Genomic DNA, 17,344 nt, shown 5'->3' on the forward strand with positions numbered 1-17,344 from the left:
AAGTTTAATTTTCTTTAAATAAAGGGCGAAATACGAGTCATACAACATCCGCTCAACACAATAGCTTCTTTTCAAGTACCGGGTATTATGCTTATTACATTAGAATGTATGATTGTTTTTGCGACTTTTTTCGTTTCATTTGAAAGTTAAATTCATATACTTTATATAAAGTGTATTTGTTTAGAGCCATATTCTGGGCCTCGTGTGATCGGAAAAAAGATAAATGGCGACATATAAACTAATCTGTTCCGTTATATCTGAAGTTCATTCTAAGCCGGAATTCTGCGAAATCTGTCATCATATTCAAAATGATTGATCGGAGTTGTTTGTTTTTGATTTCAAAAGTGACCTTTTTTTTGTAGTTTATATCGTACACATATTCGTAATTATTTCGTTTTTAATCTATTAATATTATATTAAGATTAAAAACTTAAAACCAAAAACACCATTACCCCGCTGGGACTTAAACTCACAACCCTTAAAAACTGTATATTAATATATTTTAATATAATTTTACCTGTGAACTATTTATCAATGAATGATTTCTTTGGTTTCGAGCCCTGTTCTTTCTGGACACAATTGTGTAATAAGCAAGAATAACAAGTATCACTTTATCTAATTTCACCTTCACATTTAGCAGTAACTTTCTACATTCGTTACTGTTGTTGTGACACTCATATATCGGCGCTATTGACCCATTCAAATTAATGTGTCGCGGAACCCTTATTAAGCCAAATATCATTGTTCCGTAAAATATACATAACATCTATTGAAACTTGACTTGATATTTGTGGAAGATATAAAATAGTTTCAAAAATGTTTTAGCTTCTGAATGAAACACATCAATAATTTTGCTTCTAACATTTTAGCGAAAATGTGTAAAATCTGTTCTAAATATCTTCTTATATTATTGTTGTTATTGTTTTATACCTGTGGAGATGTATCAAAATGTCTAATCACACCAATACGTAGCCCCAGAAGCAAAACTTGCACGATATGGAAACTACGTATGATTTGTTAAACGTACAGTGACTAAATGTGCCCTAACGCTTATACAATAGTCTCTACTATTCGACAACGCATTTAATATGATGATCACAGACTGGTAAAGAGATTGTGAGAGCCGCGGCAAGTAAGTACACAAAATGTCGCGCTAAAATCGGATACGAAACGATTATTGTTCATAAACGTGACGGAAAATTACCATACGCCTCTGGTACTAAATAGAAGTTATGTTGTTTTCTGTCAAGAAAGGCAATCGCAAATATATATTACTTGTTAAAGAGACAAATGCTCTGTGAGTGAAAAATTACAAACTGCAACCCAAAAGTCTTACAGTCTTAATATTTCAAATATTTCGAGTATAAATTCGGCAACTAACACATGCCATGCCTATGCAGACAATATCGATATTGTAAAAATCTGCTGCTAAATAACTTGACAAATACAAATAACCACAAAATCTTCGGAAATTGAGTTACTGTCGGTGAAACGAATACAAAACATATCACTATTCTTTAGGGTTAATGATACTCAGCCCTGGTACTGGCAGAATTAGTAAGTTACTGCTGATCTTGAGAATTGCATATCTATTTCATTGCATGTTTCCTGCGTTGGTCAATTCTGGGTCCTTCCGCGGAAAGCGAAAGTGACAATTTAAAGATGCCATGGGCAGTTGCGTTCTCAACTCGTCACAGAATCTTTTGTACTCGACCCTTACATGTACTTACATATTCACAATTCTACTGCAGCTAAGAGTGATCAAAGATAATAGCTAAAAGCATTTACAAGTTGCAGTCGGTGTATTATACATTCAATATTAAAACTTACAGAACTTAAAGACTTCTTACACGGGTTATATATTTAAGTAGATTACTTATAGCCCATCAGAATCAGATAGCTAATAATAATATACAGTAACCGTTCTCTACTTAGGGTGTCTATATTTAAAAAAAAATGTAAATGGTCGACATACGTTCTTTGCCATTGACAAGATGGTTTCAGAGAGAAGACATTTGTGATAGCAAGAATTCAGTTCTCTCATAGAACTGTTATAAATGTAATAAAATACTGTCGACAGCCGTTGATAGAATTATTCCAGAATTCTCAAAAGTTAAGTCAGAATGCCAGACAAAGGCAAATATTTCACCCAGTCGTGATATCCATCATGAAAAGTTTCCTTCTCGCAAATTGCTTTCCATAGACTGGGCTAATAATTAATGGCTGACATATTCTAAAATGATAGCAATGGACACATTGGACTATGGAAACTTCATTGTTCGAAGACTCCTTTATTGTTCAATAAAGTTTTGAGATCCTATAGAAACTATTAGTCCTAACCTTTGAAAAGCTTATATAGCTGACCATTTTTGCATTTTTCTTTTGTTTTGATACGTTGAGGATACGATGCGAAAATCGTGAAGCACAGTGCATGTTTAGTGATTGACCTCTCTATAGTTAATCGCTAAGCTTTATTTACTGGTGCGATGACTAATTAAGTGTGGGACTCCTTGATGCTTTTCTCCTAAATCCTACATACAACGGACGGATGGAGTTGAATTCTGTCTTGCAGCTTACTTAGTCATGCCTTTAAAAGTTAGGTTCTTAGCTTGGTGCTCTGACTTCAGACAAGTTGTTTAGTACATTGGTGTAATTTTACCTTAGATTACCTCAATTTTATGTTTTGATTTGGTATTTTTCCGCTAATGTTAGAGCCTTTCTCAGCGGGGATGTTATTTACATTGTGTTGTCTAACTTGTTGAAAAAAGGTTAAGTGCAAGGCTGGCATGCCAAAACGCGTTTAAACCCCTAGTTTCTTTTATAAAGGTTACTGACCGTTCCAATGCGGTGAACCTTTTTTTTCCAACTTGTTTTCTCCCCGTTCCGTCTATAGTCTTGTGTGATGCTGGCATTTATTAACTGACCGTCTTGTACTTTCTGTTGCGTATGTAGTATTGTTGGTTGTTAGCATTTTATTAGTACTGTCTTGTCTCAGTTGTTGAAAATAGGGTAAGTTTGAGGTTGGCAAACGCGTTTAAACCCCCAGTTTACTTTACTTAAGTTACTGACCGTGCCCCTATTTTCAGTTGGTTTTCTGTCTGTCTTGTATTTTCTGTTGCATATGTTGTCTTGTTTGTTGTAAGCGTTTTTTTCCCACCTTCACCTTGTACCCTCTGTCGCCCACTCCTTTTCCCTTGCATTTTTGTCCCCCCCCCCCCCTCCCATTTTTGGCGTCCCCTTCCCTTTTACTATGAGTTGGTTTTCGTGGATGGAAACCTGGTACCGAAGGAATTGAGTACATGTGGACTGATGGTGACATTGTACCCGGTGAACTAGCAGGCATTCTCTGTACGCAGTGGAATGATGAAACAGATGAGTCAGACGAGGAGGATACAGTTGAGCTTGAAAACGCATTAGATGATGTGTTTATTGATGAATGAATTGAATCTACTCACATTCATAACAGTAACAGTTATATTAAATGTTTAAAAGAAGTCTGTGTGCATACTGCTTTGATAGGTTCTAGTTAGACTAGCTCCTAGACTATGATATATCTTTTTACATTTTTATGATTGAATGTAGTGAACTGAGCCAGTCTATATCCTATGTCCAATATCATAGTCTAGTACAATCCGAAAATTCACAAACCTCTTTTTAGGTTTGTTATCAATCAATGTCAAGAACTGACCACAGCCTAACTGATAGAGATCAGTGGTTTACTGCCATATGTTTATGCAGTTCATTTAGACCATCTGGTAGCTGGGATTTACAACTGCAGGGGTCAGCTGAGTTGAAATTTAATCAGAAATGAATTTTCATTTCTCTGTATTGGTACTTGCAGTTGATTTGAAAAAATTCCTATGGCTTGTCATAAAATGGACATAAGGAATTAAACTGTAATTGAACAATAAAGGAGTAGAACAGATGTGTTTTCCCTGAACTGGTAGCGGAAAAAGTCAGCTTTTGCGATATTTGTGTTTAAACCTTGAACGTTAATAGACGGAATGCACATATAATATAGTGGTATCACCTCTTGGTGCATTAATGAATATTGAAGTGTTGTATTTGAAGGGCAGTGAAACACAAGTACAGGCATATAAATCTGCAATCTTGCTCTGCGAATATTCGGACAGAATGCTTTCATTTCTTGTTATCCTGTATTCTGTTAGCTAGAAGGTCTATGGCTTTTCTGTAAGGATTTTTCGGCGACGCCGTCTAAATTCGTTTTCGTTACCTATGCCACGTGACTTCAAACTGCAAATCAAACTGCTTGATAAAGCATTATAGATAATTTATCAAAATGGAAGATTTATGCAACACTCTGCCTGATTGGACGAGAGTGTCAATTTCTTTCACTCTGTTGATTGTGCTACGCTGCGTGAAATGTAGACAAAGCGTTTATCCTAAACGACGCTGTTCACAGTTTTAAAGCTAACTTTGGCTCAGTATATTTAGCAAGAATATTGATATATCTCAAAATGATAAGTAAGTTTAATAAATATGATAAAAACCTGTTCAAATACCAACATATATCAAATTAAAGAAAGAGCTGAATACGGTCTGCGTATCACATGAATAAGGGTGTGATAAGAGTCGTTTACGTAGAGAAGTGCTTTTTAAAAGATTTTCCCCGTTACAATTGTCGTCTGTATATGAAAAGATTTCTTGTTTTTGTGACTTATTCAGATTGCATATTAAAATGAGTACTTGTTTGCTTTGATATATTTGTTATAAATTATTTAACTGATTTATTATATATGAATAATTTTCTTTAGTATAGTATGCAAATATTGAACTCAGATGAAATCTATTTCATTATATATATGCTATATAATGACTGAATATCATTACACTGTAATGAAGGGACGCTGCATACAGTTTATCTATGTGATATGACTACGGTCAAACTTTGCTTATGAAACAGAAATATTGAAATAATTACAAATGTATGTTTTGCTTGACCTTCACTTTTTTTATAGGTGTGACGTCATTGTCCAAAGATTCATGAATAGCGAATATGCATTTGTTAAAGCGGGATCAGCTGGCCTATTTTAGAAATAAATAAAAATAATAAATAAAAAATCCTTTCATTGATTTTTTCTCATGTATTCTAATCAAACTTGATTTGTAGCATCTTTATTAGGCCCGCAGCCAACTTTGTTCAGCTGTGACATTTGACCCCTTTTAGGGGCTGCTAGAGCTAAAACTAGAAATGCCTTTATACAGCGTCTCATGAACAGCTTGGTGGATCTTTGTCATACTTGGTCTGGAGCATCGTTATAAGGTCCTCTTCCAAATTTATTTATATAGGAACTTGGGCCCTATTAAGGACCGCTATAGCTAAAAGTAGATATGCCTTTCTTCGCATTAACCCCTAAAATTTAATGGATTTTTATCAAACTCGATGTGTAACAATATCGTAAGGTCTCCTGCTATTTTGTTACAAATGGGGATAGGGACCAATTTAGCTAAAAATATCAACACGTTTAATAACCTCTTCTCATGAACCGCTTCATGAATCTTCATCAAACTACTGCTGTAATTATTCGTCTAAGGATAAACGAAACAAAATTGCAACCCTACGAAACCTTTGCGAAAAATTAAAAGAGAACCATTTAAATTGTTAAAGTGCGGTGTTTAGTTTTGCAATTTGAAAAATGTTAGATGAAAGATGAATGTTAGATGAAAAATTCATAAACTTCTTTCCTTATTACAATTCGCCGACCATCATTTTTAAAGATATTTCTTGTTTAGCTTTAAAAATGTGTATGTAAATACATGAAAACATATCTTTTACATCAAAATTGGTATTTCTGCAGATGATAGAAAAGTCTCAAAGTTAGAAATACATTTAAGCTTATAATTCTTGTAAGTTTCTTATATGTGCAAATTTCGCATTTAGCATACTATATTCTTCAGTTAACTCCAATTAGTTATCTAATGCTTTACAAATCAAGAAAAACCCATACTTGTATCCTCTTTCGTAAAGATTAGCAGAGCCAAATGTTTTAAAATAAAATTAATTGATTTGTGAAAAATTTAATGTTAAATAGAGACATTTGGTTTCAAAATGTTTTTGTGTTGAATATCAACAATTAGTTACATATCTGATAAGGTACATGCATTTATTCAACTAATCGCCAGTGTAGAGAGGACTGGAGATGGTTGAAAATCTTATGTATAGTATAAAGTAATATTATTTGAAATTTTAAGCGCTGGTTATCTTATTTTATTAGACCACTTTATTTGCTATTTAGTTGATAATAGTATAGTTTTATTCATGGAAGGCTTGTTCAATTTACCAAATACTTCATTTTAACGTCAAAAATGTTTAATACTCTAAATACAAGTAAGCATTTGATATTTCGCATAAAATATATAGCATTAGGAAGTTAACATTATAACTCCGCCCTTTCATTTGAAAAATGCCACATGCCAAATGGAAAAAAAATAATGCCAAATGCTAAAGCTTAAACATTGAGTCATAATTGTCAAATGCGATGGAAAAAACAATACTGTGGAAGGACGGTGCACCATGCTAATTTCCAACTGCTAAATGACAAATAATTTAAAAAACAAGAGCTGTCACTAATGGTGACAAATGCGCCCCCCGACCCACCCCCGCCCCCCGACCCACCCCCGCCCCCCCCCCCGCAGCTTTGACCTGGTGACCTTGACCTTTGACCTGGTGACCCCAAAGTCAGTAGGGGTCGTGTACTCAATAAGTACTATCAGCATGTGAAGGTTGAAGGTCCTGGGTGCAGTGGTTCGCGAGTAAAGTGCCTTCTTCATGCAAAAAGTTAACATTGTGACGAACTAACGAACGGACGGACAGTTCAAAACTAATATGCCTCCCTTCGGGGGAATAAAAAAAACATTTAGCATTAAATAATATGAATTTAGCATAAAGTTATTGGCATTTAGCATTAAAATTGACATTCGGCAATTAGCATAGCGCACAGGCCCTCCATACAAAGCTGAATACTAACCTGCATTGGCCGATGTTGGCATGACATGGTAGAACATTCTTCAAATCAGACTCATAAGACATGATGCAGATCTTTATTTCATAAATCAAAGGACAGTTAGAATTATCTTTCAGCATTATAGACATTAGATATTTGAAATTTTCGCATTTATTATGAGAGCAAGAATATTGTATTTAGCTATTAGCATTAGATATCTGGCAGTAAGAATGGTGCACCAGTCTTCCATATATGCATCGACCTTCAATAGTTTTGTTATCTATCAATCTTTGTTAAGAAAATAAAACGTCTTTTTTGTTTGGTGCTGCAGTGACTGCAGTACGGTGCTTGGTCACTGAATAGAAATAATTTTTTGCTGACACTTGTGTTTCTTTTAATTTTGGTACAGCTTTCTCATAATTGTGTCTATATCTGCTGCCTTTCCAATGGGACAACAAGTCTCGGTTTTATTAACACCTTTGAAAAGTTTTATATGGTAGCAATCATAATCTTCCTCTTTGCCACATAATATACCAAGCAGTTTCTTTATCTTTTGAATAAACTTGAACTCAACATATATTTTAAAATGTGCTTTTGACAATGACATGCTGTAAGAAACTTTTAAAATCCATTCTTCAGTTTCAGAATTTTAATGATTAGAATAATCCTTTAAATAAAATAAACATGTTATTGTTAATAAATACATTTGCAAGATGACCCATCAAGATTTCAAAAGTAGCAGAATGGTTTATTCTAGATGAGAATGGTTCTTCAGTTATCTCCATTAAAACTCAGTTAGGTAAACAGATTTATGATCAGCAGCGTAACACTTGACCACTAGCATGATGTACCAAATTATTCATGGGTAATCTAATAGTCATAGGTGCCAATCATCTCTCTGAGAGCATTTCAGATTGTACTAGACTGATAATTTCAACATCAGTCCTGTGTGAAAATTTCTAAAATAGACTGGCTTTTGTCTCTATGAAATTGAATTCGTCAAAAAAGGGTAAAATATAGAAATAGAGTTATTATCAGTCTAGTGGCTAGTCTAGGTTCTAGTTTCTTTGTTTGATTCTTAATTGTACGAGTTTAAAGTTGAATGCAAAATATGTTTATAAAAGAAATATTTGTTTATGTTCTAACATTACAGAATGCGTGAAAATGTATAGTTTGTAGATTGGGTAACGTATATTGTAACGTATTTTTAGATACATGTGTTTAAAGTTAGATTGCAAAGCTATGTTAAACATAATTCAATTTGGTAAATTTGCTATTTATAAACGATAAAGTCGTTTTAAAGTAAAAGAAAACAATAAGTATATATTAGGTGTTCGGTAACGTAAATTGAAACTTAATTTGATACTTTATTACGTCTGTTTTAAGTTAAACCGAAAGTTTTCAATTCTACACTGCTAAATACAAAATTGAATAGTAATTTTGTTATTTTCAAGTGATCAAATATGTCTGAAAGAAACTGAAGATATTAACTATAATTTGTATGTTTGGTAACGTAAAATGTAACGTAGTATTCAGTGTAACATGTCTTACAAGTTACAGGCTTGTTGATAAATATATAAATGGTTGTATAATATGTAATTAAAGAGTGTTAATATAAATGTAAAATGTACATTTTTGAGAAAACAATTATGAATTATGTATGATTGAAAAATAGCATATTTTGGAAGAATGATGTTGCTTTTTCAAAATCGCTAAAATCAATAAAAATCAACTTTCTCTTAACTTACGTTGGCAATCTATATATCATTTATTTTGCTGAATGTTGAACTTTTTAATGACAACTTCATTTTTTGATTACCTGGTCATCTGAATTTGCAGTAAAAACTTTATACCAAAAATGTTTCGCTTTTTAAGGTAACGTATCTTTTTCCAATATTATTTTTACCTCAACATTACATTTTAGACAACAAAATTTTATAAAATTGTAGCTTCTAGTAAACACTTTTAAACAACATTTGAAAACTTGAAATGATTTTCTTTCATAATGGTACAATTTTCTTTAGCAATTGATAAAAAATATATAAGTTTTGTGGGTAACGTATTTTAAAGCGTGGTTACGGAGAAAACCCCTGCCCGCCAGTTGCAAACTTTATGCCAAATTGTTTGCCATACATTGGGGTTTCAAAGAAATATGGTCCACAAAATTCCCCCTGGAGGTGGGGGAGCAAAACCCCTTCCGGTTCATAGTCTACAAGACAATATGTTTAATGTCTAAAGTTTTATTGAATTAATGTAGCCATATGTACACAAATCAGTGTATTTCGGTAAAGTTCAATCATATTTTGTTTCTACAGTGTAAGATATTTATTCATTTATATTCTTAAAACCAGCTGAAAAGAGATTAACTGAAAAGGTTTGCAGACGAAGTTGTGAACACACTTGTAGTATAGCTGTATATTACTCGTATTATAAAAATACTTTTCATGAAGTTTTTGCGAGTTACAAAAATGATGAATTCCCTATGCTAAGTTTGTAAAAATCACGTTATCGTTTGGAAATATATGATTTGCATCTATTTATAAATTAAAGTCTCGTTTCGTAGGAATCTTCCGAAAAAATCCGAAGATGCGCGACGGGTTCGTAAGCAGTCGGAAAACATTATTTCGGTTTGAAATAGGCAAGGACATTTTGTTCATTTGTTGGTTATTCTTGACATATTCATGACTATTTGGTCAGATCCCATACTGTGGGTCATATTTTTTAGTAAATAGGAAGTCTCAGCTACAAACCCTGGTTTTCATATAATACTCGTTCGGGTGTTAGTAGTAGTGGACCTTTAATACTTTTAGTAAAAATGCCTGCTTTATTAATCTTGCAAAAGACATTCAACGATTATTGGTTTTATTAAATTAATGTAAAATTTAAATCAGATATTTTTTGTTGTTGTTCACGGAAGGGGAACCAACATATGTATTCCCAAATGGGCTCCGCTTAAAATCATATGTTGTGCTTCAGGTAGTACATATGTGGTAAACATTTCACAGAAAAACAGGATATATTTTTATTTGTGAGTGAATTTTGTAAAAATGAAATTGTTTTGCCAAAACATCGCGATGCAGTGCAACCGAGCATACATTATCAAGCACGTAAGTGCATTTATATTACCTGTATTTGTAGAAATGACGGAGAATGTCCTCCATGAAGCGGTATGACTAATAATTAGCAACATTTTTATCAACAGATAGAAAAATGTTGTAATTGCCCTGCGTCTGCTTAAATCTTGTCCTTAAAACTTTCTGTATACTAAACCCTACCAAGAAGAAAAACTTTACGGCGATCACTTTTCTAAAAAAGTATTTATTGGAGAAAAACCGAATAGAATACGTATGTTGTGCATGGGCTAAATATGTGGTGGACATTTTTTAAAAAAAAAACTCCGAAGATCTTGAGCTAAAATGAAGGCTTGATACATTGTTGTCTCCATTCGTTTTTTTCTTACACTCACATTCTCCTCTGCATCAGACCAATGTCGGTATTGTTAAACAACTTCGAAACGACATTTTTAAGGTTTAAGAATATGTTTTGATGAGATACTTGTTCCTTATTTAAATCAGTTTGTTCAATGCATGAAATCAATAAAAGAAATTATTTACTAGCATTTTAAATGCGCAAACTGTATTTTTGTTACATACAGTATCTCTGTAAGTAGTTACGATTCCCGGTGCAAGAGAGTGCCTTGTTAATGTTGAATTACCTATTTCTAGATTATGTCAATATTACCATATTTGTAAATATGTTCCTTTTTTGTTACGGGTTTGCGATGTTTTGGTGAGATCATTGAAATGTCAGTATAGATAACAATGATCTGCGAGCATAGTTATTCTTATGTTCCCGAAAAGGGCGAGCATACATGTATAGTTACGGCTTTGTCCGTCCTTCTGTCCGTCACACATTTTGTTTTGAGCATAAATGAAATTTGATTGAAACGTCAGATAGTCATAGAACTCATTAAGACAAATCCAATTAGTTATCTAATGCTTTACAAATCAAGAAAAACCCATACTTGTATCCTCTTTAGTAAAGATTAGCAGAGCCAAATGTTTTAAAATAAAATTAATTGATTTGTGAAAAATATAATGTTAAATAGAGACATTTGGTTTCAAAATGTTTTTGTGTTGAATATTAACAATTAGTTACATATCTTATAAGGTACATGCATTTATTCAACTAATCGCCAGTGTAGAGAGGACTGGAGATGATTGAAAATCTTATGTATAGTATAAAGTAATATTATTTGAAATTTTAAGCGCTGGTTATCTTATTTCATTAGACCACTTTATTTGCTATTTAGTTGATAATAGTATAGTTTTATTCATGGAAGGCTTGTTCAATTTACCAAATACTTCATTTTAACGTCAAAAATGTTTAATACTCTAAATACAAGTAAGCATTTGATATTTCGCATAAAATATATAGCATTAGGAAGTTAACATTATAACTCCGCCCTTTCATTTGAAAAATGCCACATGCCAAATGGAAAAAAATTAATACCAAATGCTAAAGCTTAAACATTGAGTCATAATTGTCAAATGCGATGGAAAAACAATACTGTGGAAGGACGGTGCGCCATGCTAATTTCCAACTGCTAAATGACAAATAATTTAAAAAACAAGAGCTGTCACTAATGGTGACAAATGCCCCCCTCCCCCCGCAGCTTTGACCTGGTGACCTTGACCTTTGACCTGGTGACCCCAAAGTCAGTAATGGTCGTGTACTCAATAAGTACTATGAGCATGTGAAGGTTGAAGGTCCTGGGTGCAGTGGTTCGCGAGTAAAGTGCCTTCTTCATGCAAAAAGTTAACATTGTGACGAACTAACGAACGGACGGACAGTTGAAAACTAATATGCCCCCCTTCGGGGGAATAAAAAAAACATTTAGCATTAAATAATATGAATTTAGCATAAAGTTATTGGCATTTAGCATTAAAATTGACATTCGGCAATTAGCATAGCGCACAGGCCCTCCATACAAAGCTGAATACTAACCTGCATTGTCCGATGTTGGCATGACATGGTAGAACATTCTTCAAATCAGACTCATAAGACATGATGCAGATCTTTATTTCATAAATCAAAGGACAGTTAGAATTATCTTTCAGCATTATAGACATTAGATATTTGAAATTTTCGCATTTATTATGAGAGCAAGAATATTGTATTTAGCTATTAGCATTAGATATCTGGCAGTAAGAATGGTACACCAGTCTTCCATATATGCATCGACCTTCAATAGTTTTGTTATTTATCAATCTTTGTTAAGAAAATAAAACGTCTTTTTTGTTTGGTGATGCAGTGACTGAATAGAAATAATTTTTTGCTGACACTTGTGTTTCTTTTAATTTTGGTACAGCTTTCTCATAATTTTGTCTATATCTGCTGCCTTTCCAATGGGACAACAAGTCTCGGTTTTATTAACACCTTTGAAAAGTTTTATATGGTAGCAATCATAATCTTCCTCTTTGCCACATAATATACCAAGCAGTTTCTTTATCTTTTGAATAAACTTGAACTCAACATATATTTTAAAATGTGCTTTTGACAATGACATGCTGTAAGAAACTTTTAAAATCCATTCTTCAGTTTCAGAATTTTAATGATTAGAATAATCCTTTAAATAAAATAAACATGTTATTGTTAATAAATACATTTGCAAGATGACCCATCAAGATTTCAAAAGTAGCAGAATGGTTTATTCTAGATGAGAATGGTTCTTCAGTTATCTCCATTAAAACTCAGTTAGGTAAACAGATTTATGATCAGCAGCGTAACACTTGACCACTAGCATGATGTACCAAATTATTCATGGGTAATCTAATAGTCATAGGTGCCAATCATCTCTCTGAGAGCATTTCAGATTTTACTAGACTGATAATTTCAACATCAGTCCTGTGTGAAAATTTCTAAAATAGACTGGCTTTTGTCTCTATGAAATTGAATTCGTCAAAAAGGGTAAAATATAGAAATAGAGTTATTATCAGTCTAGTGGCTAGTCTAGGTTCTAGTTTCTTTGTTTGATTCTTAATTGTACGAGTTTAAAGTTGAATGCAAAATATGTTTATAAAAGAAATATTTGTTTATGTTCTAACATTACAGAATGCGTGAAAATGTATAGTTTGTAGATTGGGTAACGTATATTGTAACGTATTTTTAGATACATGTGTTTAAAGTTAGATTGCAAAGCTATGTTAAAACATAATTCAATTTGGTAAATTTGCTATTTATAAACGATAAAGTACATTTAAAGTAAAAGAAAACAATAAGTATATATTAGGTGTTCGGTAACGTAAATTGAAACTTAATTTGATACTTTAATACGTCTGTTTTAAGTTAAACCTAAAGTTTTCAATTCTACACTGCTAAATACAAAATTGAATAGTAATTTTGTTATTTTCAAGTGATCAAATATGTCTGAAAGAAACTGAAGATATTAACTATAATTTGTATGTTTGGTAACGTAAAATGTAACGTAGTATTCAGTGTAACATGTCTTACAAGTTACAGGCTTGTTGATAAATATATAAATGGTTGTATAATATGTAATTAAAGAGTGTTAATATAAATGTAAAATGTACATTTTTGAGAAAACAGTTATGAATTATGTATGATTGAAAAATAGCATATTTTGGAAGAATGATGTTGCTTTTTCAAAATCGCTAAAATCAATAAAAATCAACTTTCTCTTAACTTATGTTGGCAATCTATATATCATTTATTTTGCTGAATGTTGAACTTTTTAATGACAACTTCATTTTTTGATTACCTGGTCATCTGAATTTGCAGTAAAAACTTTATACCAAAAATGTTTCGCTTTTTAAGGTAACGTATCTTTTTCCAATATTATTTTTACCTCAACATTACATTTTAGACAACAAAATTTTATAAAATTGTAGCTTCTAGTAAACACTTTTAAACAACATTTGAAAACTTGAAATGATTTTCTTTCATAATGGTACAATTTTCTTTAGCAATTGATAAAAATATATAAGTTTTGTGGCTAACGTATTTTAAAGCGTGGTTACGGAGAAAACCCCTGCCCGCCAGTTGCAAACTTTATGCCAAATTGTTTGCCATACATTGGGGTTTCAAAGAAATATGGTCCACAAAATTCCCCCTGGAGGTGGGGGAGCAAAACCCCTTCTGGTTCATAGTCTACAAGACAATATGTTTAATGTCTAAAGTTTTATTGAATTAATGTAGCCATATGTACACAAATCAGTGTATTTCGGTAAAGTTCAATCATATTTTGTTTCTACAGTGTAAGATATTTATTCATTTATATTCTTAAAACCAGCTGAAAAGAGATTAACTGAAAAGGTTTGCAGACGAAGTTGTGAAAACACTTGTAGTATAGCTGTATATTACTCGTATGATAAAAATACTTTTCATGAAGTTTTTGCGAGTTACAAAAATGATGAATTCCCTATGCTAAGTTTGTAAAAATCTCGTTATCGTTTGGAAATATATGATTTCCATCTATTTATAAATTAAAGTCTCGTTTCGTAGGAATCTTCCGAAAAAATCCGAAGATGCGCGACGGGTTCGTAAGCAGTCGGAAAACATTATTTCGGTTTGAAATAGGCAAGGACATTTTGTTCATTTGTAGGTTATTCTTGACATATTCATGACTATTTGGTCAGATCCCATACTGTGGGTCATATTTTTTAGTAAATAGGAAGTCTCAGCTACAAACCCTGGTTTTCATATAATACTCGTTCGGGTGTTAGTAGTAGTGGACCTTTAATACTTTTAGTAAAAATGCCTGCTTTATTAATCTTGCAAAAGACATTCAACGATTATTGGTTTTATTAATGTAAAATTTAAATCAGATATTTTTTGTTGTTGTTCACGGAAGGGGAACCAACATATGTATTCCCAAATGGGCTCCGCTTAAAATCATATGTTGTGCTTCAGGTAGTACATATGTGGTAAACATTTCACAGAAAAACAGGATATATTTTTATTTGTGAGTGAATTTTGTAAAAATGAAATTGTTTTGCCAAAACATCGCGATGCAGTGCAACCGAGCATACATTATCAAGCACGTAAGTGCATTTATATTACCTGTATTTGTAGAAATGACGGAGAATGTCCTCCGTGAAGCGGTATGACTAATAATTAGCAACATTTTTATCAACAGATAGAAACATGTTGTAATTGCCCTGCGTCTGCTTAAATCTTGTCCTTAAAACTTTCCGTATACTAAACCCTACCAAGAAGAAAAACTTTACGGCGATCACTTTGCTAAAAACATATTTATTGGAGAAAAACCGAATAGAATACGTATGTTGTGCATGGGCTAAATATGTGGTGGACATTTTTTAAAAAAAAAACTCCGAAGATATTGAGCTAAAATGAAGGCTTGATGCCTTGTTGTCTCCATTCGTTTTTTCTTACACTCACATTCTCCTCTGCATCAGACCAATGTCGATATTGTTAAACAACTTCGAAACGACAATGCGCAAACTGTATTTTTGTTACATACAGTATCTCTGTAAGTAGTTATGATTCCCGGTACAAGAGAGTGCCTTGTTAATGTTGAATTACCTATTTCTAGATTATGTCAATATTACCATATTTGTAAATATGTTCCTTTTTTGTTACGGGTTTGCGATGTTTTGGTGAGATCATTGAAATGTCAGTATAGATAACAATGATCTGCGAGCATAGTTATTCTTATGTTCCCGAAAAGGGCGAGCATACATGTATAGTTACGGCTTTGTCCGTCCTTCTGTCCGTCACACATTTTGTTTTGAGCATAAATGAAATTTGATTGAAACGTCAGATAGTCATAGAACTCATTAAGACAAAGTGTAGTGTCAAAGAACAATGACTTTATCTTTCCTAGTTTTTGAGTTACCTCCTTGTTATTATACAAAATAATGCTTGTCCGGAGCATTAATTTCAAAAAAAAATAAATGTATTGGACCGAAACTTCAGAAATGAAAAAGGCCATTGACAGGGAGTGCAGTGTCAAAGAACCATAACCATGCCGTCCGTACCTAGCTTTTCAATTACCTCCTTTTATTATTAAAATATTACTTCTGGAGCATAACTTGAAAAATATAAAAGGCATTTGGTTGAAACTATACACACGGCTACTAAACGCTAGCGCCACCACCAAATTGTGGTGATAAGGAAAAGAGCTATCAACATTTCCGTGGTGCAGCTATCACCCGTTTCTATTTGTAAACACGTGAGTAAAATTTATATTTTATCTAATATTTTTATTGATAGAACTTTTTTCGAAAATCGGAGAATGTAGTTCCGTGTAACAACAATTTTACTATAGGTTGGCTGTAATTTCATTAAAATATAATGGAACTGTTGTGCCAGGAGCTTTTCTCTTGAATATGACAGTGGCACATTTTCATATCGGTCAGTATTCGAACACCATTCCGATGAATAGACACACTGTTAGAACATACCTGCGCATGAAAATGGTGTAGAAATGATTTATACGTATTCCCTCACACCAAAGAATTACGATAAACACAGTAACAAGGAAAAACACTACTTTTTTCAGAAGTGATGGCGCTCTCACTCTAGTGGTGGCGCTATACAGTAGTGGTGGCGCTGTTGTATATGATTAGTGGCTAATATATTCAGTTTTAATGTATGAAAATCCGACAGTGGAGCTTTATATGGTTGTTGGAATCGAGGGCTTTAATTAATTTTAAAATTTCTGTCTGTTACAATGTAAATTAGGCTACGTGCATCATTCAATTTGCTTGAGCGGTCTAGCGGTGCCACTTAAGAATATCCTTTACCATTACAATGTAATAAATTTTGTGAGAAGATTCTTTGGAAGCATGGACTGAAACCGACAAACATGACAGCAGACTCGGATTGGTCGTGCATGAACTGAAATGAGATATGTACAGGCTTTCAAGCACTATTTGGCAAAAAATTAGGGCTAAAATTAGGGGTATTTTTGCCAAAAATCAGGGCTGTTTTTGCCAAAAATAAGGGTTACATTTGGACTAGATGTCCACGGGCAACATGTCAAGCCGCCCTTTGACCATATATAGTGTTGCTTTTCATCATCACCAGACCCCTAATTGTCATGGCAAGGTGCATATCGCCGAGAGGGGGTAGGTATAGGAGAGGGGCCTCTGTCTGTGTTGGGAATAGTGGAGTTTTTGATATACAGGTATGAAGTGGTGACCACTGGTGTATTTTCTGGTCTAAATGTTGAAGTATTGGTACTCCTAAAATTTAGGAGGGGTGTCAGGGGGCTCTCCGCCTGGAAAATTTTGAAATGCAGGTATGAAATGGTGGGCGCTGGTGTATTTTTTGTTCTAAATTTTTCGGTATAGGAGGGTGTACACACTGTCCCCTAATTTTAAGGGGGTCAAGGG

General features: G+C 33.2%; 1 protein-coding gene across 1 annotated transcript in view; it reads left to right on the forward strand.

The window, feature by feature from the left end:
• Positions 1–17,344, forward strand: part of LOC128547974 (toll-like receptor 5) — a 30,148-nt gene that overhangs the window by 825 nt on the left and 11,979 nt on the right. The gene's annotated exons all lie outside the window — the stretch shown is intronic.

The sequence above is a fragment of the Mercenaria mercenaria genome, chromosome 1, assembly GCF_021730395.1.
Source record: "Mercenaria mercenaria strain notata chromosome 1, MADL_Memer_1, whole genome shotgun sequence".
Taxonomy (NCBI): domain Eukaryota; kingdom Metazoa; phylum Mollusca; class Bivalvia; order Venerida; family Veneridae; genus Mercenaria; species Mercenaria mercenaria.